Source organism: Ursus arctos, unplaced genomic scaffold, assembly GCF_023065955.2.
Source record: "Ursus arctos isolate Adak ecotype North America unplaced genomic scaffold, UrsArc2.0 scaffold_16, whole genome shotgun sequence".
Lineage (NCBI taxonomy): Eukaryota > Metazoa > Chordata > Mammalia > Carnivora > Ursidae > Ursus > Ursus arctos.
Window position 1 is genome coordinate 5,125,309 of NW_026622830.1, and position 23,394 is coordinate 5,148,702.

The following is a 23,394-nucleotide window of genomic DNA, read 5'->3' on the forward strand; positions in this document are numbered from 1 at the left end:
TCGCCCCCCCCTCCCACCCAACACCGCATCAGCACCTGCATTGGACGGGCCACCCAGGGCATTCCGGGAACATCTCAGGGTGAGTGGCATGGCACTGACATCTGTCCCCTCTCCCTCAGCAGGTGAGCCAGCAGGTGAGGTCAGGGCTGACCTCCTTTGATGGTGGTGGGGGCAGCTGAGGCTCATCCCAAGTGCAGTCTCTGGCCAAGGGGGTGGGGAGTGAGGAGGGGAACAGGAAGTTCTCTGGGAACCCAGTAAGAGTTGGCAGGTGCTTGAGGCTGAGTGAGCTGAGGGTGCCTCCCGAGGGCCGGGGGGAGAGGCTGGGGCAGTCTGGGTGCAGCTGCAGGGCTGGCCAGCGCCTACTCAGAAACCACCGCTGGCTTCCTGCTCCCGGCCCCACTCAACTCTCTGATGGAAAGGAGTGCAGGCGGGCCCTGGGGAACATTCCAAAGAGCCAGTAGGAGTGACAGAACGGGTGACCACAAACTGGGTGGCTTGAAACAAAGAAATTTGTTCTCGCACAGTTCTGGAGCCCAGAAGCCCCGAATCAAGGTGTCGGTCACGCTGCACTCCATCTTCAGGCTCCGCGGGAGAATCCATTCCTTGCCCCTTCCAGCTTCCGGTGGCTCCTGGTGTCCCTGGCTTGTGGCCACATCACTCCAGTCTCTGCCTGTGTCATCGCAGGGCCTCCTCCTCTATGTGTCTCTGGGTGCCTCTTTCCTCTTCTATAGGATGTCAGTCTGCGGATTTAGGTCCCATTCTGATCCAATATGAACCATCTGCAAGGACCATACTTCGAAATAAAGTCACCTTCTAAGGTTTGGGGGGACAGGCATTTTGAGGGCCACTGCAATCCCCGATAGGACTTTGTAGAAGTGTTGGCTTCTTCTCTCTTTCTATCTGCTTTCTTTCTTCATTTGCTATTAAGATTAAAAAAAGAAAGTTAATTGGGATCTTGAATGGGTTTGAAATCTCCCTTCTCCCACAGAAGCCTCAGCCCCATTTGAATTTCGGCGGCGAGATTGTATTTAATGACTGTGGACAAAGAAGGGAGAGCTGCAGGACAAGCCTCATTAAGTATTTATATTTAGTAATAATTTGGTTTGCAAAACTGCCCGGGCACCGGCAGAAGCCAGGGCTACTCTTCCTCCAATATCTTTGATACAAAGGACACAGTTAATTATCTCTTGCCAAATATAATAAACCTCTCAAAAGTCATTCTCTGAGCAATGCCTTGAGGGTCCTCTATCCCGGGGCTGCATTGCTCGGGTCTCGGGGCCTGCTGGGGCGGCCACCGGCGGTCTTGATTTGGCGGGAATCTGAGCCCAGCAGATAGGGGATGGGGCTAGTGTCTACACTCGTCTTCTGGTGTTGTTTCATCACCTCTCCCAGTCTCAGTCACTTCATGTCTAAAATGGGAATGAACTTAGTCAACATATATGGATTGCATGGTACCCTGTGCTGGACACTGAGGTTTAGAGGCAAGCTAGGCAGTCATGGTCTCTGTCCCCACAAAGCTCTCTTTTCTTTCCTTTTTTTTTGGGGGGGGGGCTTTTTTTTATTTTTTATTTTTTTATTTTTATTTTTATGTATTTATTTATTTATTTTTTAAATTTTTTTAATTATATTATGTTAGTCACCATACAGTACATCCCTGGTTTTTGATGTAAAGTTCGATGATTCATTAGTTGCGTATAACACCCAGTGCACCATGCAATACGTGCCCTCCTTACTATCCATCACCAGTCTATCCCATTCTCCCACCCCCCTCCCCTCTGTAGCCCACAGTTTGTTTCTCAGAATCCATAGTCTCTCATGCTTCATTCCCCCTTCTGACTACCCCCCTTTCTTTATCCCTTTCTTCTCCTACTGATCTTCCTAGTTCTTATGTTCCATAGATGAGAGAAACCATATGATAATTGTCTTTCTCTGCTTGACTTATTTCATTTAGCATTATCTCCTCCAGTGCCGTCCATGTTGCAGCAAATGTTGAGAAATCGTTCTTTTTGATAGCGGAATAATATTCCATTGTATATATGGACCACGACTTCTTAATCCAGTCATCTGTTGAAGGGCATCTTGGCTCCTTCCACGATTTAGCTATTGTGGACAATGCTGCTATGAACATTGGGGTGCATATGGCCCTTCTCTTCACTATGTCTGTATCTTTGGGGTAAATACCCAGTAGTGCAATTGCTGGATCATAGGGTAGCTCAATTTTTAACTTTTTAAGGGACCTCCACACTGTTTTCCAGAGTGGCTGCACCAACCTGCATTCCCACCAACAATGTAGGAGGGATCCCCTTTCTCCACATCCTCTCCGACAATTGTTGTTTCTTGCCTTGTCAATTTTTGCCATTCTAACTGGTGTAAGGTGGTATCTCAGTGTGGTTTTGATTTCAATTTCCCTGATGGCTAATGATTTTGAACATTTTTTCATGTGTCTGTTAGTCATTTGTATGTCTTCATTGGAAAAGTGTCTGTTCATATCTTCTGCCCATTTTATGATTTGTTTCTTTGTTTCTCACGTATTGAGTTTGAGAAGTTCTTTGTAGATCTTGGATACCAGTCTTTTATCTGTAGTATCATTTGCAAATATATTCTCCCATTCCGTGGGCTGCCTCTTAGTTTTTTTGACTGTTTCCTTGGCTCTGCAGAAGTTTTTATCTTGATGAAGTCCCACAAGTTCATTTTATCTTTTGTTTCTCTTGCCTTTGGAGATGTGTCATGAAAAAGGTTGCTGTGGCCGATGTCGTAGAGGTTGCTGCCTGTGTTCTCCTCTAGGATTTTGATGGATTCCTGTCTCACACCGAGGTCTTTCATCCATTTGGAGTTTATCTTTGTGTATGGTGTGAGAGAGTGGTCCAGTTTCATTCTTTTGCATGTAGCTGTCCAATTTTCCCAGCACCATTTATTGAAGAGACTGTCTTTTTTCCACTGGATGTTTTCTCCTGCTTATTCTTTTCAATAAGAGACACAACAATAAACAAACAAGTCTATGCAGCCTGATTCCAGGCAGGGAGAGGTGCCCTAAAGGAAGTAGGGCGAGGTAAGTGTATGGAGAGTCTGGCAGTTATGCAGCTGTTTTACCTGAGCAATCAGGGAAGGCTGCTCAGAGGAGGTAGCATTGAGCAGGGACAGAAGGAAGCGAGGGAGAGAAATGGGACTACTGGGGTGTGGGGGAGAGCGATCTGGACAAAGGGCATCGCAGGTGCAAGGTCCCCGAAGAGGGTCTTTGCTGGGGCGAGCCGAGTGGGTGATGGGAAGGGGGGTGAGCCACGTGACTTACTGGGTTGGGGGCAGATCCCAGGGGCTCTTAGGCCCTGGAGAGGAAGGATTCTGCATGTTGTTCTGTGTGGAATGAGAAGCCTCTGAAAGTTTAGTTCCAATTTTAAAAGCATCAGCTGGCTGTGGTCAGGAGAATGGACAGTGAAATGGGAGGGGAGAAGCAGGAGACCAGGTGAGGGGAAGGTGGCCTGGTGGGGGGGGGGTATGGGAGGTCGGGGGTGGCTGGGGGAAGGTGAGGGGGACACATGCTGATTCCTCAAAGGTCTTTCTTTCGTGGGCACTTTCCCAATGAGATGCACCTGGCAGGTGTCCCCTTTCTACCCCTGGCCACCTCCAGGAAGACCGATGACACGGGCTTCAGGTTCCCCGGCTCTGGCTGCTCTCCGGGAGACCCCCTGTCCTGATGGGAACGTGGTCCATGCGTTCACTCATTCCTGCATGCATTCTTTCTGTCGGCTGCTCCTGTAGGGGTCGGTGGCGAGCGGAGGCAGAACGGCCCTGCCTGCTGGTGCTCGTGGTCCAGCGCAGCCAGCGGCCTTCAGTTCAGCCCACTCTGAGTAGGAAGGTCCTTGTGAAAGAGTCGGTCACTACAGCCTTCCTGAGTAGAGCAGGTGTGGGGCCACTCAGCCCTTGGGTCCCAATGACACATCTCTATTTTTGATATTTTTGTGTATTTATGTGATGTTTATATCCCTGCCTAGTTCCAAAAGGAGTGTGAGGCCTTACAAGAAAAGTCAAAGAAATGGTGAAAATCCGAACAGCAAGCAGACAACTCAGTGGCCAGAGGCACTTCACTACCCATCAATCTGACAACCCCCTCCCCTTCTCCCCTCTCCCAGACCCAGCAGAGAGGAAGGCGGAGGGAGAGGCAGGCTGACTCTCACCAATCTTCAAATCTTCAAACCCTCGCTGTCAGGGCTGGTGGGGGAACTTCGATTTCCTTCACGGAAAGTCAGGGCATCTGTGCTTAAAAGGCTTTCTATGCAGCTGGGAGGGCTGGAAAATGGCTTTGAGTAAGCCAGGCAAGAGCGAGCTATGGTCTGGAGAAGGAAACTGAGTCTCAGGAGCCTTGCTGAAGCCAGCGACCACAGGAATTCTCCAGAACCTTTCTGGAAACTCACCAGACATGCACTATTGGGGGAAGGGGGAGGAGTCTGGGGTTTAGTGCTGAGGTCACGGTGGTAAAGCAGGCATGCGACACAATTTGGTCACTGCTGTGACAGGCAGCGGTGACATCAGGGAGGACCTTAAAAACCTAGCTGAGTTCAGAGTCAGCAGCGCCCTGGAGCTCTGAAGCCAGCCTGCCCAGCACCATGCCCTCTCCTTTCCCCGTGAGCACCCTGATTCCTTTGGGGACCTGCTCTTCCCTGGCATGTGCTCTGGGATGAACCAGCATGCACAGCGTCAGGGGACAGGGAGGCCAGCTGTGTGACCTTCCAGGAGAAGTGTCTGCAGGGCAGGGGCGGGGGGAGGGGGAGCGGGCAGGAGGATTCAAGGAGGGGCAGAGCATCTGTGCTGGGGAAAGCAGACAGCCACTCCTGTGAAGTCATTTAAACTCTTACCTTTTCACTATTGCAAACCCACGAGTCAGGGGCTGCTGCCAGGTCATGGTATTACTTTCCTCCTTCTAAGGTCGGTGACTTGTTGAGGCTGATTATGTCCCTGAACCGTACAGAGACCGGCAGACCTCGCTCACCGACTTCCCTGTATCCCCGCTCCAGGAGGTGCAAGATCACACTGAGCTCCGTCCATCACCGGCTCGCAGCTGGCACTTGGAAATGAAAGAGACTTGTTCCATATTCCCAATCAATGTCTGTCTGCCATCTCCGTCAATAACTGCCGGGTGGTCCAATTTTTCCCCTGACAGAAAGGCACCCGGGGGGTCAGCCCGGAGATGCGCTGGAGGGAAAAGGTAGCCGTCTGATTCAGAGCCTCCTCGCCGGGCTGGAATTAAGTTGGCTTTTCCTCTAATGAAACTGACTCCAAGGGTCTCCGCGTGCCAGAGATTCAATGGCTCTCAGGAGAAGCAATGATAGTTCCGGTGCTGAAGTCATGTACACAGGCAGCCTCGCGCTTCTACCCTCTCTGATGATGCTTGCAAGGGGCTTGGAGCCCTGGAGGAGGCAGCCATTGCCTGGCACACTGGTGAGCACATAGTAGGCCCACGGTGACTGCGGAGGGACTGGCTCCTGGTCGCTGCCTTTCCCAATCTTTTGATGGAGAGACCAAGGCATTAAGAGGCCTAGAAGCTCTCTCGTGGTTCAAGTCCTTTTCCATGGTTCTGATACGTGCAAGCAGCAGAGGCCACACCCTGAAGGAGAAGGAACTGGACGGGTTAGGGGCTCTCCCTTCAGGCAAACTCTATACTGGACTCTTGAGTCCCAATTCCAGTTAACCAGAAGAAAGAAAGATTCCAATCGGTCCAGTCAGGGACAGGCATCCATTCCTGTCCAATCAGCCATAACCAAGAAGCTCAGGGCCCCATAAGGTAAAACTGGCCACCATGTGTGGCTAGGTAAGGGAGGGGGCAGGTATCTGCCGGGCCACTCTACTTCAATACCCCCAAAATAAACCCCAGATTTGGGAGTTGCTTTCCTTGCAGCTGGGTGAAAGACTCGTTCAGATTTGCGAATCAGAGGGTGAGAATGAACAGACATGGTCATTCGAATTTGGGTTGAAGAACCCAACTAGAAGAATGCAGGGGGCTTCTGTTCTTGGAGAGCTTGAGGGGCAGGGGAGCCTCATGGAGCTCCTGGCAGCCACAGGGGGGAGGGTCATGCTAAGTGGCCAGAGGGTAGGTGCCAGCAGCCCTGCTCTCTGCCCTGGACATGGCCTGGGTGGACCTCTCAGTGGACCCCATGTCCCCAGTGTCCACTCCCAAACCTGTCTGTATGCTCGTGCCTCCGTGAGTGCTCACACCTTCACTGGGGACAGAGCCCCTACCCCACACGGTGTCCACCCACTGGAATCTTGCCCAATTTCTCAAAGTGCCCTCATCTCCTGCAAGCCTCCTGTGATCCTCCATCAAAATGACTCATCTTCTTCTGGCGAGCACTGGTCAATGCCCTGGGCCCCATTTCCTAAGAGTTACTTACATCTTGTCTACTCTTTCTCACCCAAGAGCCTCTAACATGACCAGGCCTGGTGGAAAGAAGGAGATAGGATTTAAATTGAATATAAGATTGGATTTTAAAAAATATTCTGTTTACTTATTTGAGAGAGAGAGGAGATCATGGGGGGAGGGGCAGAGAGAGAAGCAGATTCCCCGCTGAGCAGGGAGCCTGATGTGCGGCTCCATCCCAGGACCCTGAGATCATGACTTGAGCTGAAGGCAGACACTTAACCAACTGAGCCAGCCAGGCACCCCAAGATTGGATTTTTAAACTGGATTGACTTAATTTTGACTGGAAAATGATGAAATCTGCTGGATTAAAGGATGGTATATTCTGGTTTGGAAAAAAGCCACAAATACCATTGGCTAAGACAAGATAGAATTTAATTTTTTCATCTTGTAAAAGATGTCTGGAGGTGGGAGTCCAGGGCAGATGTGGTGGCTCTGCTGTATGAGGTTACCAGGGACCAGGCTTTCTACCTCACCATACTTAGAATGTGACCCTTGTCTATGTGGCCCAATACGGCTGCTAGAGCTCCAGCCAACACAACAACATTCTAAACAATAGGATGGAGGAAGGGAAGCTTCTTTTAAGAATTACGCCCAGGCATACCCTACAACACTTCCTCTTCTGTCCCTTTGGCCAGAAGTTAATCATATCCCCAAACCTAGCTGTGTCAGTGGGAGATGGTGTTCTGTTTCTAAAGTAGAAGTAAAGACTGGTATTAGGGAAAAACCAGCGGTTTCCACTTCAGATAGGAAAAGGAGGCTGGCAAGAGTTCTGTGGAAAGCAGTGATTGGAACAGTTTATCTCTGACACCATCTCCCCCCCCTTGAGACTGGGGAATTTAATCTGGGCTGGGAGATTATGAGTAGGGTTATCAGATAAAATACAGATGCCTATCCAACAAATAATTCTTTAGTATAAGTATGTCCCAAATAATACATGGGCTATACTTACACTAAAAATTATTTGTTGTTTATCTGAAATTCAATTTAACTGGGTGTCCTGTATTTTTTTTATCGCTCAATCCGGCAACTTAGTTATGAGGGGAGCTGGTGAACCCTCCAGAGGCGAGAAGATGCTGGGGTGGTGCCATCTACAGAGCTTGCCATGGTGCTGGGAAATCACCCTCCCCCCACCGCTTGAGGATGTTGGTCTTCTCCCTGGTGCCCCTGCAATGGGTTGTCTGTCAAGAGTCTTGAGATCTCTTCCACCGGCCAGAAAATTCGGAGGCAGTGCACTTATCAATCCCTGCTGATAAATTACATATGTAAGTCCAATTACTTGGGATTTATGTACTATTCCCTTCCACAAATGATTTGCAGAAATTTCACAGACTCTGCTGATGAATTACATCTATAGTTACATTTTCTTAAGATTTATGCTCCTCCTAGTTTCTTAAAGGATTTGAAGGTATTTTATAAAGTTCACCCCAAGGAAAAATCACAGGTCAATTACAAATTAAAAATAAAACAAACCCAGAGCAAAAGCTACTTGGAAGAAGCAGAGAATGGATTTCAGGTCCATATGGAGTGAGCTCTGTGCTGACGAAATGTGATTTGTCAGTGGGGTGGAGACCAACATGACCATGGTGGGCGTAGATCTTGATTCAGCGCATGGAATTCAGTTTCTACCAAAATATATCAGGGCGTTGTGATGTACTTTAAACAGTGATCCTGCAGGTAAAAAATCCCTGTGGGTTTTCACTGTATCCCGGGTCTCCTTGTGGGAGGTGGTCCCGGGAGAACAAGCCTGAGGACGTGCTGCTTGCTCGTCCTTGGTGGGTCATGACGAGCACCTGGGAAGTTTCCGAACCTCGGGAAGCCCAGGGCACACCCCAGGCCACTACCTACTTTGTAGGTAGGGCCCAGGTGCCAGGATGATGAAGGCTCCCCAGGGGATGCCCACCTGGGAACCACAAGAGTAAAAGATTCTCTTTCATTTTCTGGGTGGGGAAGCAGAGGCTCAGCCATGGAGTGACTTGTTCTGGTGACACTATTAAAGCTGAGACCTTTGATTCTCTGACCCCGACTGACTGCTCACTCCGCATCCGAAATATTTGGTCAGTGCACAACTTTCCAAGTGCGGGTAAAAACCCAGAACGGCTTACTGATCTCAGACTGGGGCAGCGGTGACTGTATGCTGGCTGAGATGTGCGCAGCCCCTCCTGTGGCCCGCCGTGGTGCTATCGTGCACGCTGCGTTACTCTCTATTGACTGTCCACGTAAGTCTCACAGCAGCTCCGTCGGGGAGGTGCCTAACCAGTGAGAAAACTGAGGCCCGCCGAGGGGACTGGCCCCAAGCCACAGATCTGGCAAGTGATGGAGCCAGGACTGGAATCCCCCCGGCCTGGCTCCAGACTCTGTGCACTAACCATCACACCCCAGAAAGCACCTCCCATCCTCAACACTGGCGCTTCCCCAGTGCAGTGAACACACAAGTCACCTGCACCTGCACCCCAAAGGTCAGCGGGTCCTGGGATCGAACCCTGAGTTGGGCTTCCCACTCAGGGCGGAGTCTGCTTCTTGCTTTGCTCCTCCCCGCACTCACGCTCTCTCTCACGTGCTCGCTCTCTCTCAAATGAATAGACAAAATCTTAAAAACAAGCAAACAAACAAAAAACACTTCTACAAAATGAGTGAATACCGAGAGCAAGTATGGATTTTGTCACATGCCCCCGCCTGGATTCGACAAGGGTCACTATGACTTTGTAAAGGTGAAATTAATCAATAGCAATGTAACAGTACTTCGTTTGGATTTAGATTTCTCCTGACCTTTGCTATATAGTCCATTTGACAGCCAGGCAAACCCAGGAGACATTCTCAGCTCGGTTCATAAATGTTAGAGTAGATGCCCATATTAATAAGAAAAGTCAGCCCCTTGCTCTGACAAATTGGAATTTTGTAGGAACTCCCATATTTGTTAATGTCTTAGGTTAGGTTCCTCTTAGAGCAGAACTGAGACAAGCTTTGGGTACAAGTAATTGACTTGGGAGGTGATCCAGGAAGCATGGTGAGGGAGGGGGAAGGGAAGGGAAGCAGGGAAGGGAGGAAAACCAATCCATGGGGGAATAATGCTGGGGGTAATTGGACGCAGTCCTCCTGGGATCCCTCCAAGGTACTATGTGGACCACTCCCTGGAATAGTCACACCAAGGGGCAAGGGTGTTATGGTGCTTGGGCAAAGCTTACCAGGGCAGAGAGGTGCAGGTGCTTGTGGTAAGACGCTGCAGGGTCAACTGTCCACTGAAGCTGGCCGTGATGGGCTGAGCCTCAGCCACTGACACCTGCTGTCACTTGATTGAGGAAGCAGGGACATCATGCCCAGTTTGTGTTATTAGACATTTCCAAGGGGGAAGCTGGGGCTGTTTCTAGAAATGAAAAACCAGCAAAGACTCTTGGTCAGCTTGAGAAAGAAGGGGACCATTTCCCAGGTGATGCCACTGGGGCAAAGCTGAGAGACTGGATGTGCATGAGTCTGGGGACACCAATCTGATACCTTCCCAAAACAGTAAGCATTTTCATCAACCATACCTTCTTTGTGATCATTCAACAGCAGGACAGGGACCAGGGAGAAACAGGGGTGGGGGGCATCTAGGGCACAAAATTTAAGGAGACACTCACTTCTAGGGTCATCCAAGTGTGCCCTTAAATTACCTTGGCATCTTTGTGGAAAATCATTGGACTCTGCAAGTAAGGGTCTATTTCTTGCGTCTATTCTGTCCTATTGGCCTGTTTGTCCAACTCTCTGTCGATACTGCACTGTCTTGAATACTGTAGCTTTATAATAAATCTTGAAATCAGGCAGCATGAGTTTAAAGTTTTCTTTAAAGTCCCAACAAGTTTTTTGTAGAAATGGACAAGCCACTTCTAAAATTTATATGATAGTGTGAAGGCGCTAGAATAGACGCCCTTCCATCTGTATCTCCTGCCCGACAGCCTGCTTGAATTGCAATGCAGGACCATTGGCGTCGCATTCCTTCCTCATTTCTATGTCTGAGGAGTCTCTGTTTCATTTTTATTTTTGAAAGGTATTTTTTTCTGGGTATAGAAGGATAGGTTTAGTTTTCTTGTTTTCTCTAGTACTTTATTTTTTTTTAAGATTTTATTTATATATTTAAGAGAGAGAGAGTGAGCATGAGCCGGGGGAGGGGCAGAGGGAGAACCAGACTCCCGGCTTGTCAGGGAGCCCGCTGTGGGGGTCGATCCCAGGACCCTGAGATGGTGACCTGAGCCGAAGGCAGACGCTTAACCAACTGAGCCACCCAGGCGCCCCTTCTTTAGTACTTTGAAGATGCTACTCTGTTGTCTTCTGGCTTACATTTTTTTGCCCCGATGAGACACCTGTTGCCATCCTTATGTTTGTTGCTGTTTATGTAATGTGCTTGATTCCTTTGGCTGCTCTTAAGACATTTATTTATTTATTTATTTATTTATTTATTTATTTATTTATTTATTTATATGTTCAGTTAGCCACCATACAGTACATCATTAATTTTTGATGTAGTGTATTTTTTCATATCAAGCAACACTTAATAATTAAGTTTACTCAAAATAATTTTTAAGAAACTAAATTTTCGTTCATTTTACTTTTGCTGGAAAAATAAGCTTTGAATAATTTTTAAAAACTGATTACCCTGCTATTATCACAGTTACAAAATTACTAATTTTCATACATAATTTGATACATCTCAGTGTAAATAAATTATCAAAGTTACTAAAAAATAAAGTTGCTCGGCAAAGAGTTATAAAGTTGAATGCAAAAGCTTTTTAAAAATTCTTTCCTGAGGTATCATTGACATATAACATTATATTAATTTCAGGTGTACAGCATAATGATTCAATGTTTATGTATATTATGAAATGATCACTACAATAAGTCTAGTTCACATTCATCACAACACATTGTTATAATTTTTATCTTGTAATGAGAACTTTAAAGATCTATTCTCTTAGCAACTTTCAAAAATATAGCACAGTATTATTATTATTTTTTTTACTGTATGGTGACTAACATAATGTAATAAAAAAAACATTAAAAAAAGACTTCTTTTTTTATTACTTGGTTTGTGCCACTTGATCACGACGTACCTTATTAACATATTTCTTGGGCTTGGTGTTCATTGAGCTTCCTGGTTCTGTGGGTTTATAGTTTTCATCAGATTTGGGAAAAAATCCCAGCCACGAATTCTTCTAATCTTTTTTTTTCTATTCCCCTCCTTCTTAGGTTCTGCAAGTGTGCGTATATTGGCATGACTGAGCTGACTGAGCCTCTGCTCATTCCTCCCCCTGCCATTCACTTATCTCTGTGAGGTTCATTTTGGTTAGTTCCTGTTGTTACAACTTCAAGTCCAATAATATTTTGTCTGGCAGTGTCTAAGCTGCCATTAATCCTATTCAGTACATCTAATAGTTTTTGTCTATATGCTGTATATCATTGAGAGTCTGGAAATTTCGTCTTTCTTTTTTTTCAAAGAGCATTTCCAAAAGTATTTTTTTCAGAGCATTAGAGCAAGAAATTAATTTCCTGGAAGATCACCTTCAGTCTATTGTGGCTGGTTTTAGGCTTTCTTAGGGTAAGTGTGCAGTAACCCCATCCTCTATTTGCAAGAGTGGATTTTGTGGGCTGTCCCCTGATTGAGGGCACACAGTGCCTCTCTGTTTGGGTTGGTCTCAACTCCAGAGTCTCCTAGCTCTGCACAAAATTAGACTCTCTATTATTCACCCCCTCTTCTCTGGCTCCCCGCTAATCTCCTCCAGACCTCATAGAAACTCGCCCGTTTATATGCAGCTTGATATTCAGCCAGAGACGGAGGGATTCCTCATGTAGGTTTCTGGAGCTCCTTCCGTATGCAGCTGTCTCCTCTGGGGTTCTCTGCTCTGCATATCCCAGCTGCCTTGGGGTGCCGGATGCCGAGCTCTATTTGCTCTGTCCGGTGGGAACACTGCTGTGTTTGCACTCCTCTTCCCTGCACCAAAATGTGTAAAGATCCCCCAGTCGGTGAGTCTAGATAAACATGGGGCTCCCTTATGTGAAACCACTCGAAGATCACAGCTCTACGGCCTGTTGTCCAATGAAACAGTCGCTTCCTACGAATTCCTCGTTCTACAGCTGTTGGCGGCAGAGGGTAAGTCTAATTCGTTACACCCTGAGGGCTGGATCTGGGTGTCTGGCGTCCTGTTTTCCTGTTGGACCAGCCCCAGCTGAGTGTTTGGAGCAGCAGGGCCGTGTTGAAGGCTGAGCTCCTGAGCCATCTTGCCGGGAAGTGCACAGTGGTTTCAAGAGAAGTTTCCAGAGGTGTTCTCAGAGATGCTGGTGGAGTGACATCTGACGACACAAAAGAGCTTCTGTTGGCTGCCCCTGGTGCCGGTCCTTTGCTGTCATTTTCAAGGATCTCCAGCACTCGGGTCACTCTGGGTCCCAAGGGGGAGGAAGCCACTGTCAGTGTCCCCAAGCCCACCTTTCACCCACTCTGCTCTGGTGAAGGGAGCCAAAGAGACAGGATCTAAGTCAGAAACACCAAAATCTCCTGAGGAAAAAGCAACCAGTTTTCTCCCAGAACTGCCATCTTGGCCGTATACCATGGTGAGCCTGGGGACCGCTGGACCCCAGGTCGGCTGGAAGATGACAGAGAAGGACAGGACAGCCCCCCCAGCAGCGGGGACTCCCGGGGGCCATGGGAACTTGCAGTGTTCACTCTGGCCGAGAAGCAGAGCAAGACTGTGTCCACGGGTGCTGTTTTGGGGATCCCTGTGGGGCTTTTGGATTTCTGGGCATTCGGCAGAAAATACCGTGGTCAAGATAAGTGAACGTTCAAACTAGTTATCGTAATTTCCACTGCTTTACAGAGTGCTTACTGTCTGTGAACCACGTGCTGATTATTCTAGAAGCGTGAGGTAGGCACTCTCTCTCCTTTCTCCAGATGAAGGAAAATGAAAGTCAGAGAGGTGAACGCGCCTGCCCCAGATCACACAGCTTGTATGCGGCCGTAGAGAGCGGAGGGACCGGACGTGAGGCTGTCTTCTGTGTTCAGCGTTGAAGCTTGAAAGGGTTCCTAAGTCTAAACATGTTGTTGGGGGCAGAAAAAAAAAATGAGGAATTAACATTTCATCAAGTCCTTTAGTAAAACACATGACAGTATATTTCATTGAACTTCCCAAGTACCTTTCTTTTTCTTCACATTTTATCATCTCTGAGATTTGGATCCATCGCACACCGATGGTGGGTCATCGTTGAATTGGTGGAACCCTTCTCTTTCTCAGCGATGCCTGAAACGACGGTGTGCCCCGCAGTCTGTGGCTCGGTCGGCAAGCTTCCTCCGTCAAGGGCCAGGTAGTAAATATTTTGGACTTTGAGAGCCCACTGGTGTCTGTCACAATTCCACTCTGCCGGCCACTGTAGCAAGGAAGCAGCGGGGACACCGAGTGAGAGAGCAGGCGTGCCCGTGCCCCAGTTCGGCGTGACGTGCAGGAACCCAGGGAGGGCAGGTTTGGCCCGTGGGCCGTGTTTGCAGGCTGCTGACCTGCGGCATCTTGGGCTTGCTGAAGCCGGGGGATAACGGTAGCCACAGTGGCAGCAAGGGCACAGAGAGGGGGTTGAGCCCACAGCGCTTAGCTCTGCTCTGATATCATGCAAGTTTCACCGCAGCCTGGCGTGGGGATGCTGTTACTCCACACCTGTTTCCAGATGAGAAAAGGTTAAGGTGCCTGCCTTGGGTCATCCGCAGGGAGGGCTGAGCGGGAACCAAGAGCAGGCTGTCAGCAGCTGGCCCAAGCAGTGAGCACCGGGTTTGGGGCACGCTGAGCCCTCTCCCAGGGACCCTCGAGGCATACTGTCCCCTAGCTTTACGTATTCGTGTCTGGCACCTTCTGTTGTCAAATCCAATCAAGTATCAAGTGGCAACAAGAAAGAACACTTGCCTTTGAAAGACCCAGCAGCTCTTCTTGCTGAACTCAGAATCGTGGGTGGAGGAAGAACAGAAAAACAAAACAGCTGACTGCACGTGTGTGGGGGTGAAGAGGCAGGTGCACGGCAGCCGTAGCCCTGGAGCCAGGGACGGTGAGAAGGGACATCAGCGCGAGGGTCTGGCAATTTCCCCGTGCACTCGGGCTGGTGGCGGGTTCCTGCGAGCCAGGCCCGCGGCTGTGCTGAAGACACCAAGGGCCACTGGGTCTGGGTCCTGACCTTGAGGCAGCTCAGGCTGCATGGAAAGCAGGCCCAGAGACACGGTATTTCTCTCGGGCCATGGCAGACTCCTGTACACAGCCTGGGCAGCTCGCCCAGAAGGGGACAGGAGAAGACCTGTGTCTGGGGGAGCAGGTCACCGGGTGATTTCCTCTTGGCTCTGAAGTGTTGGTGAAGAGGGGTCTGCTAGGCAGTCAGTGCTGAGCTCTGGAAATGGCCAAGTCCCTGCTTTGCCACTTAATAGCCGTGAGACCTTGGGCAAGTCCCTTCCCCTCTGGTGCCTCAGTTTCCTCTTCATAAAAGAGGTATAATGGCATCTAAGTCCTTGCTGAGTAGCGCCTGGCACAGAGTAAGGGCTCAACAGGTCTGGCTGAATGGAGGAGCTGTGGTGAGAAGTCACCCGAGATAGTACTTAGTGTCCCAGCTGAGGAGCTCTTCTTAGTATATGAGGTCTAGGCTGGGATTCTGCAAGTTCATTTCTAGATCATGGAGCCATGAATCCAATTTTCCAGTCTGGGTCCCCCTTCTGTGAGACTATGGCACAAAATAGGAGGGAAATGCACTGACTGAGGAGACGATCTGGACCTCAGGGACACTGTTGGTTGTCTCTTGGACAACCCCTGCTGCCCAAAGCCAAGTTCAAATACACAGACTTTGGTCACTGAGGTCATTGCTTTGAATGCTGGTCTCTGCCCAGCAGTGCGCTCTTGGACAAATTCCTCGGTTTCCCAGAATGTGGAATGAGGAAGACCTCAGCAGTTTTGCCTTAGCAGGCTGTATTATGGCTGGTCCCTGGGAGCATGCCTGGTGCACAGTGAGGCTATTATTATTATTTGTGGCTATTCCTATTGATGAGCTTTTTAAAAGAGTTTATTTATTTATTTGAGAGAGAGAGTGGGAGGGAGAGTGTGGGAGGGAGAGAGAATCTCAAGCAGACTCCGTGCTGAGCGCAGAGCTCAACGTGGGGCTCGATCCCATGCCCCTGAGATCATAACCTGAGCTCAAACCAAGAGCCAGGTGCTCAATGGACTGAGCCACCCAGGCGCCCCTCCTACTGCTGATTTCATGCGGTAACACGCAAACCACAGCGCCGGGCACGGAGTGCTTCATAAATGGTCGCCATCGTTGTTATGATTGTTATTTTCTGCAGTGGGGGTGATCGAGGCCAGACACTTTCATGTGGATCTGAGGAATAGAAGAGGCTGCAGAAGCTCGAACAACATGTTTCATCCCATGATGTCAACATGAGAAATGGAAAGTTCCACCAGGAAGGGCCTGGGCTTGGAGAAGGTGACTTCATGCTGTCTTCATGCCCCAGGCTGCAGCCCGCCTCTCCCTGTGACCTCGTTCCCACCATCATTCCTGGGCTGTGACCCAGGCTGGAGGAGAGCATGCCAGAGGGCCTGGCGGGTGCAGGACAGGTGCCAGGCTGGGATTAGGAGTCCTTCAGCCTGGAGGGACTCAGGCTTATTTAATCAGAAGGCAAGGCAGCCCAAGGAGGATTATCACGGGGCTGAGCCTGGGCCAGTTGCCCTGTCCTGAAGATCTCCAAGTCACCCCTGCAGAGAGCCCAGCTCCTCCGCCTAGCCCGCATGGGAGCCTCCTCCCATTTGGCTCCTGATGCCTGGTCCCAGCCGGCTCAGATCCCTGGACTCACTTGTCCTCCTTCTTCCCTGCCCCTCCCCTCCCCTCAGTGACACTCCACCCCTGCCTCTGGGTGTCCATCATGGTGCTTCTTATCCTACCTGGAGGAGTTTGCCACTCCCTGGTCACCTCCCTGGGCTGTGGGCTTCTTTGGTCGGTTGGTTCTGCCCAGACCCTCAGTTTCTTTCTCTGTAGAATAGGGATAATAAATGTTCTTGCCTTAAGGGTTGCACTGATAGATGTAAAAAGCCCAGAGTGTTACTTGGCTTATAGTAAGTGCTCAATAAACTCTGGATATTACTACTATTGCTCTTGTTATTACCTGCATCCTCCAAGTCCAGCATGCGTTGGCACAGGGCAGGTATGTCAATCAGTAACTTTGTGCCTTTCTCACAGAGACCTTCCAGATCATGACAAAATGGTTTCCGGGTGTGTTTTGTGGATATCAGAACTAGGAATTGTATCTTGTTAATGATCTCCTGCTTCCCCGGGGCTCCTAAGGGCATTTAGCTTTTCTTTCTCCCTCCCTAGATCCCTCTCTTCTTTCTTCCCCTTTCCCTCCTTTCCCTCCCCTCTCTTCCCTGTTCCACTCTTTCCAGCATGAGGAGCAGAGCTGTGCTGTGATGATCATATCCTTCCTTGTGGCTATTTCTGCCTTTATCTTTGGGCTTGGTTTCTAGCAGAGGACCTGATCATTCAATAAAACCAACCAACTGCTCCTAAGAAGCCCAAGAAACCCTGAGTTGTGCTGGCACTCAGTGTATGTTTGTCTATCCACCATTGAATGCCCCTGTCCTTCTGTTGTCCATGGGACACCACATGCTCTGGGTCCCACACCAACCCTTGAACCCATCCCTTATTGATTCAGATTCTTTCAGGAACACCAGTGACTTTGCCCCAGGGTCCTGTCCTCAGCAGACAAACAAGTCATTTGGTTATGCCTTGGGCCTGGCGAGTCCTATGACTCATGCAGAATCCAAAGGAGCTGCCCCAGGAGGGGCACTGTGGGTGGTGATGTCATGAGCAGCCAAATGTCAGGAGACTGGATGGCCTCAGATGGCAAGCTTTGGATTTTAACTCTTCTTTGTTCCTAACAATTGGAAACCTCCAAAATCACTCAATGAATGCCCAACCAGAAGACCTGATATGCATAAATAGGCTTTGAAAGCAACCCCTGACTCAGTCACAGCTCCCCTTGTGTGGAATGTGCATGGAGATGGGTTTGTGGCTGTAGATTTTAAGCCAGGGTAGCCCTGGGAGGAGCCTGACCTTCACCTTGGCGTTGACGTCCATTCCTGGAATCACTAGTCTTATCCCCCCACACCCCCACCCCACAGGATCCCTGTGAGGAAGCCAAGAATACAGGCTTTGCAGCCAGTTGGTTCTGGGTTTGACTATGACTCTACCACTTGCCCGGCAGCCTCTCAATTTCCCTGAGTCTGTTTCCTCCCCTGAAACATGGGATGGGAGTAGTACTTCACTCCCAGAATGCTTCTGAGGGCTGAACATAGCAAACACATTATGGGTTATTATTATTCCTATTGTTGTCATTCTAACTTCAGGACCAACCTGGCTAAATTATTTAAAGCACATTTTCAGCAGGAAACTGAGTTCAATCATTATATTCTTCCTGCTAATGGCCTGGCTATAAACAATTACTCTTTCCAATTTCCTTGGCCTAGACAGAGTTTCCTCTGCGTCAGTCTGTAAACCAACTGCATCCTAATTAACCCTCATTATCCAACCACTCGGAGCAAGTTGAATGAGGACAACTACCTGTCCCTGCCCCCAGAAATATCTGTTCTTCTCTCATCACCGGTAGGTTAACTGGTTTCATGGCTACCCAGAATAAGACTACATTTCCCAGAAGACCCTGCAGCTGGGAGGGTCTGTGTGACCACGTGTTAGCCAATGAGAAGCCATATGGACAAGTTCCTGGTTATGTCCTTTAAGGGGTGGGAGCTGCCCTCCACTCCCTTTCCTCTGCCAGGACAGGGACATGTTGGCGTGTTTGGTTCCATATGCACAAGGGTGACACGCTAGGGGAGGCAGAGAAATAAGATGGAAGGAGTTTTGGTGCTCCATGAAACTGTTTTATCAACCATAGATGGTTACTGGGGAGAGAAAGTAACTTTTTTTTTTTTTTTTTTTTTTTAGCTGCTGTGACTAATGACTGTCTTTTCATATGTTTTGGCTGTTTGTGTATCTTCTTTCAACATATGCTGATTTAGATCATTTACACATGTTTTAATTGGGTGTCTTCATTGCTGAGTTGCAAGGGGTCCTTTATATATCCTGGATATAAGACCCTTTTCAGATATATGATTTCCAAAAATTTTCTCCTGTAGGTTGTTTTCACTTTCTTGATAGTGTCTGTTGAAGCACAAAAGGTTTTAATTTTGATAAAATACAATTTATCTATTTTTTCTCTGGTTGTTTGTAATTTAGCTGTTACAGCTCCTAAAGCATTAAAGGGTAAGGTCTGTGTTGGATCTGTAGATCAACTTGGAGAGTATCCAGGTTCTTGACAATATTAAGTCTTCTGATCCGTGACCTTACTATGTCATTCCATTTATTCAGGTCTTCTTTGGTTCCTTCCAGCAATGTTTTGTAGTTTTCAGTATACATATCTTCTCTTCTTTTGTTAAATTCATTCCCAAGTGTTTTATTCTTCTTAACACTATTATAAATGGAGTTATACTTTCTTAATTCCAATTTTGGATTGTTTATTGCTGATGTGTAGAAAAATAATTGATTTTTGTATATTGATCTTGTATCCTGCAACCTTTTTGAACTCGTTTGTTGGCTCCAATAGTTTATTTGTAGGTTCCTTAGGATTTTCTATACACAAGATCATGTCATTTCCAAATAGAGATGCCTTTACTTCTTCCTTTCCCTATAGATGTCTTTTATTTCCTTTTCTTGCCTAATTGCCTGGATAGAACCTGCAGGATGACGTTGTATGAGTGGTGAGATAAAAATTTTTGCTTGTTCCTGATTTTAAGGAGAAAGCTAGCATTTCACATTAAGTATGATGATAACTGTGGAAACTACAAAACATAGGTGCCCTTATCAGGTTGAGGAAGTTCCTTATTTCTAGTCTGTTGAATGTTTTCATCATGAAAGAAATTTTTCTCTGTCTATTGAGATGATCACGTGGCTTTTACCCTTAATTTTATTAATGTGATGTACTGCATTGTTTTTCATGTGTGGCCACTACAGTCTGTGGTCAACTAGCTAACTAATTACCTAATGATTGGACGGAGATTTCCTTAAATGATTGGGACAATGGTACTTTGTGTGTATGTTGGGGCACATCTTCAACACAACAAATTTGCCTTAGATTTGTCTTCCTGCTTGTGGTAACCTTCAAGGTCAAACAGAGGTGAGATCGTAGGGCTTTCTCAGGTCTTTCCTGAACATTTACACAGACCTATATGGCCTTCCAAATTCTCAGGAATATGTTGGAAATTTTCAAAGCCCCTGTGGGCATATTCTCCAGCTTTTTATTTTAAGCTTTTTGGTTATTGTTTGCCCCAACTATTATTCACCACCTCAGGGAGCCAGAAAGCCAATCAATTACTTCTAATAGTTTCTGACAGATGCCCAGGCTTTTCACACTGGGCAAGGTTCAAGTAGGGTCAAATAAAGACAGTCTTGCAAGTAGAATCATCCAGGGACCTACCAGACAAGTCCCGTGATGACAGTTCTCTGGGAATGAGACTTCAAAGGAGCTCCAACCTTGTTTTGCCCCTTCCAGTGGCTCCAGACTGCCATTTTTCACTGTGATTGCAGGCTGTTGTTTTTCAAAGCTAACTGAGAGCTGGAAAGGTGGGGGTGGAAATAGAGCAAGTTAATATGCCATGAAACTCACTGTTCTTACTGAGATTTAGCCATTTTTCTTGAATAAATGCTCTCTAGATTTCTTTAAGCCTCTGGTTAATTTCCATAGTTCTGAAAAAGTTGATTCTAACATTTCTGCTAGTTTTTGTCATGACTTATAGAATAGAGAATTTTCAGAGATCCTTAGTCTGCCATTTTTATTGAATCTCTATGGCTTTCTTCTATTTATTCTAAGTGAATGTCTACTTTTTATTCACGTTCAATGAATCTAAATCTCTACCTGATTATGATAAAAGTTTCCCTTTTAAGTAAATTTAAGTTAAAAAAATAAAGTGAATTGAGGAAGCCAGTCTGAAAGGCTACATCTTATATGCATCCAACTATATGACATTCTGGAAAAGGCAAAACTATAAAGATAGTTAAGAGATTAGTGATTACCAGAACTTCATGGAGAGGTGAAAGGAATGAATAGGTGTAGTGAAGGGCAATTTTTAGGGTAATAATTGTACTCTGTATGATACTGTAATGGAGGATGCATGTAATTACATATTTGTCAAAACCCATAGAGCTACTCAACATAAAGAGTGAGCCCTGGGGTGCCGGGATGGCTCAGACAGTTAAGCGTCTGCCTTCAGCTCAGGTCATGATCTCAGGGTCCTGGGATCGAGCCCCGAGTCGGCCTCCCTGCTCAGCCGGGAGTCTGCTTCTCTCTCCCCACTCATGCTCTCTCTCTCTCTCTCTCTCCTCAAATAAATAAATAACATCTTTAAAAAAAAAGAGTGAGCCCTAATGTAAACTATGGGCTTTATGTAAAAATAATGGATCAATATTGGTTATTCAGTTGTAACAACTGTATCACCCTAATGCAAATGGTAATAATAGGGAAAAGGTGTGCAGGGAGGAGAGGGAAAATACTCACTGTATTTTCCATTTAAGTTTTCTGTAAATCTAAAACTGCTCTAAAAGATAAGGTCTATTAAAAATTTTTAAAAAGTGAGTTGATTTTAGGAAACATACTCAATATAGAATAGTAGGTGTTATAAGAGTATGGCAAAAATCACGTGGGAGGTATGCGGGTGCTTGATATTTGGGAAACATGATGCAAGAAATATATATTACAACTGGGGTCTCTTAATGCAGGAAAATGGAGGAAAGAGCCAAATACATTGAATAAAAAAATATTTTGTGAATAACTTGGGATCTCTTGGAACTGTGTATTCTATACTGGGTGCAGCTGGTGGTCAGTTTTCTCTGCTTTGAGGGTTAAGAATAACTTGGGAAGAAACAAGAAACAGTAAAGGTAAGACATCTAATACAAAGCCTCCACTGGCCAATGGAGAGGTTCTTCAGGAAGGGGAAGAAGAGACAAGTAGGAAATGTTGGAAGGTCTCAGTCGAACACTTTGGGGACTGTCAAAACCGTGAGCTGGGTGGTAAGTCTTGTAGCTTCCCAGGAATGGCTGTAGCCACTCAACATTAGCCAGCCCCGGTCCTCTTTCTGGTACCACGGACAGCAGCCAGACCTAGTTGGGTGAGGGAGCTCGCGACTGGAAAGGGCAAGAATTTTCCCTCCATTCTATGGTGTCTGGGTTTGCATTAGGGTCTGTTTGGAATACAGGGAAGAGCAAGGAGTTCATCTCCCCCTGGGACATCTGACCCTTTCACAGAGCTACATAGAAGTCCAGGAGGCATGAGGGGAGTGTACTGGACGTAGAATAGGCAAGGTTGGTCCAAACTGCCACTTGGCCAAGTCATAGGGTTAATGACGGAGCCTGGCCCCTCTTGGAATTTCTCTTTCCTATTCTGCAAAATGAGCTTGATCTTCCACTGGCTCCAGTGGCACAGAGTAAGTGCCGGACAGACATTCAGTGAGAGGGCTTCAGAGGATACTTCTCTTGGGAGTGGGGCGGCTGCTGAGGTGGCCATGTTTACGCTCTACCTGTGCCTCCTAGCACATCACCTGCCACATAGTCGGCACTTCAGCCAGCGCTCAAGGAAGGAAGAAAGGAGGGAGGATGCGTTGCTCATACGCATCCCTGTTCTCAGTCTACAGTGCTGAGACCGGCCCCCAGGGGCCCCCTGCCACATCCCTCTTTCCTAAGCAGCCTATGTCTCTCTTACAGGGTGCGGAGCCCAGGAAGCAGCCTTATTGGCACATTTAGCTCATCTTTATTGGTGGCAGAGCTCAAAAGGAATGGTGGGGGCCTAGCCCCGGGGGCACAGGGCCCGTTAGAAGGCCCAGAGAGCTAGGAGTCTTGGAAATGCTCCTTTACCTCCATCTCACAGCCTGGAGTTCAGGAACATTCTTCCCACTTCATTTCCAATTGCAGACACCTGCTGAGGCGAGTCCCTGGGGAGTCTGGTTTGCAGGAGGCTGGCTCTCAAGGCTTTTGTGATGAAGTCACAGGCCCTTGATGTATTATTCAGGCTGGGTACCAATCAATGCCAGACGCCCATCCATCCTCTGTTGGTCCCCCTGCTTGGGTTCTGCTGTTTCAGAAGCAAGTGCTAAAACCCAAAGAGAAATGGCCTGCCTTTGTCTTGCTGCAGCGTAAATACTTGGCACCAGTCTCTGGGGAGAGACGCCCGCTCCACATCATCTGATCCCATTATTTCCAGTTTCCTTGCTGGTTGTAATCATGCCTTGTGCCTTTAGCTGTAAGGGGAGGATGCAAAATTTCAGCTGGGTAAAAGTTGGGCGGGTTTTGCATTTGCTGAAATGTTGTATCATGTCTAGAAAGAGATGTGATCAAAAGCAAAACACCTTGGAAAAAGTGAGAATCGCCCATCAGGTACCAGTCAGATACCTGGGATATCCAGAGGGCCAGGTGAAGCGCAGCGAGGCCGGGGGAGGGGGGGCTGGGGGCTGACTGGGTGTTGGGCTTCGGGCTCCTGTCCACTCTGCCACTTCTGAACTGGGGTGACTACGGACAGACCCCCTGCTCCCTCCTCACCCGCCCCTGCCCCAGAAGGGGGTGACCTGTGCAGACCATGTCGACGGTCCTCTTGAACTCAGGCCTTAGTTAGGTCTGGCCAGTGGTTTAACATTTGTGTACAGGTCTAGTGCTCATCAGGAGGAATCTTGGAAAGTTCATCTGCAGAAATTATTATTATTTTGAAATCTTGTTCTGCCTCCCTCACTGGGGCAGGTGGGGGAGCGCAGGCATGCACGCATTTTGTAACCCGGAGTGCTCCTGGGGGTGGTGACTTCTCACCGCTAGCACCGTGGGTCCCACTGCCCAGGTGTTCACCTAGCGCGCCGGCCTCTGGCACCTGGGGCCTCAACTGCTCTTCCTGGAGCCCTCAGGGTGGGTGGGTGTC

General features: G+C 47.9%; 1 long non-coding RNA gene across 1 annotated transcript in view; it reads left to right on the forward strand.

Moving 5' to 3' along the window:
- The window catches only part of LOC113258762 (uncharacterized), a 64,253-nt gene extending 47,721 nt beyond the window's left edge, over positions 1-16,532 (forward strand). Inside the window, exons 3-5 of the long non-coding RNA XR_003317349.4 lie at positions 11,630-12,530; positions 13,326-13,735; positions 15,738-16,532. This is a non-coding gene — a long non-coding RNA (uncharacterized LOC113258762). The remainder of the gene's footprint in view (positions 1-11,629; positions 12,531-13,325; positions 13,736-15,737) is intronic.
- The last annotated feature ends 6,862 nt before the right edge of the window (positions 16,533-23,394 follow it).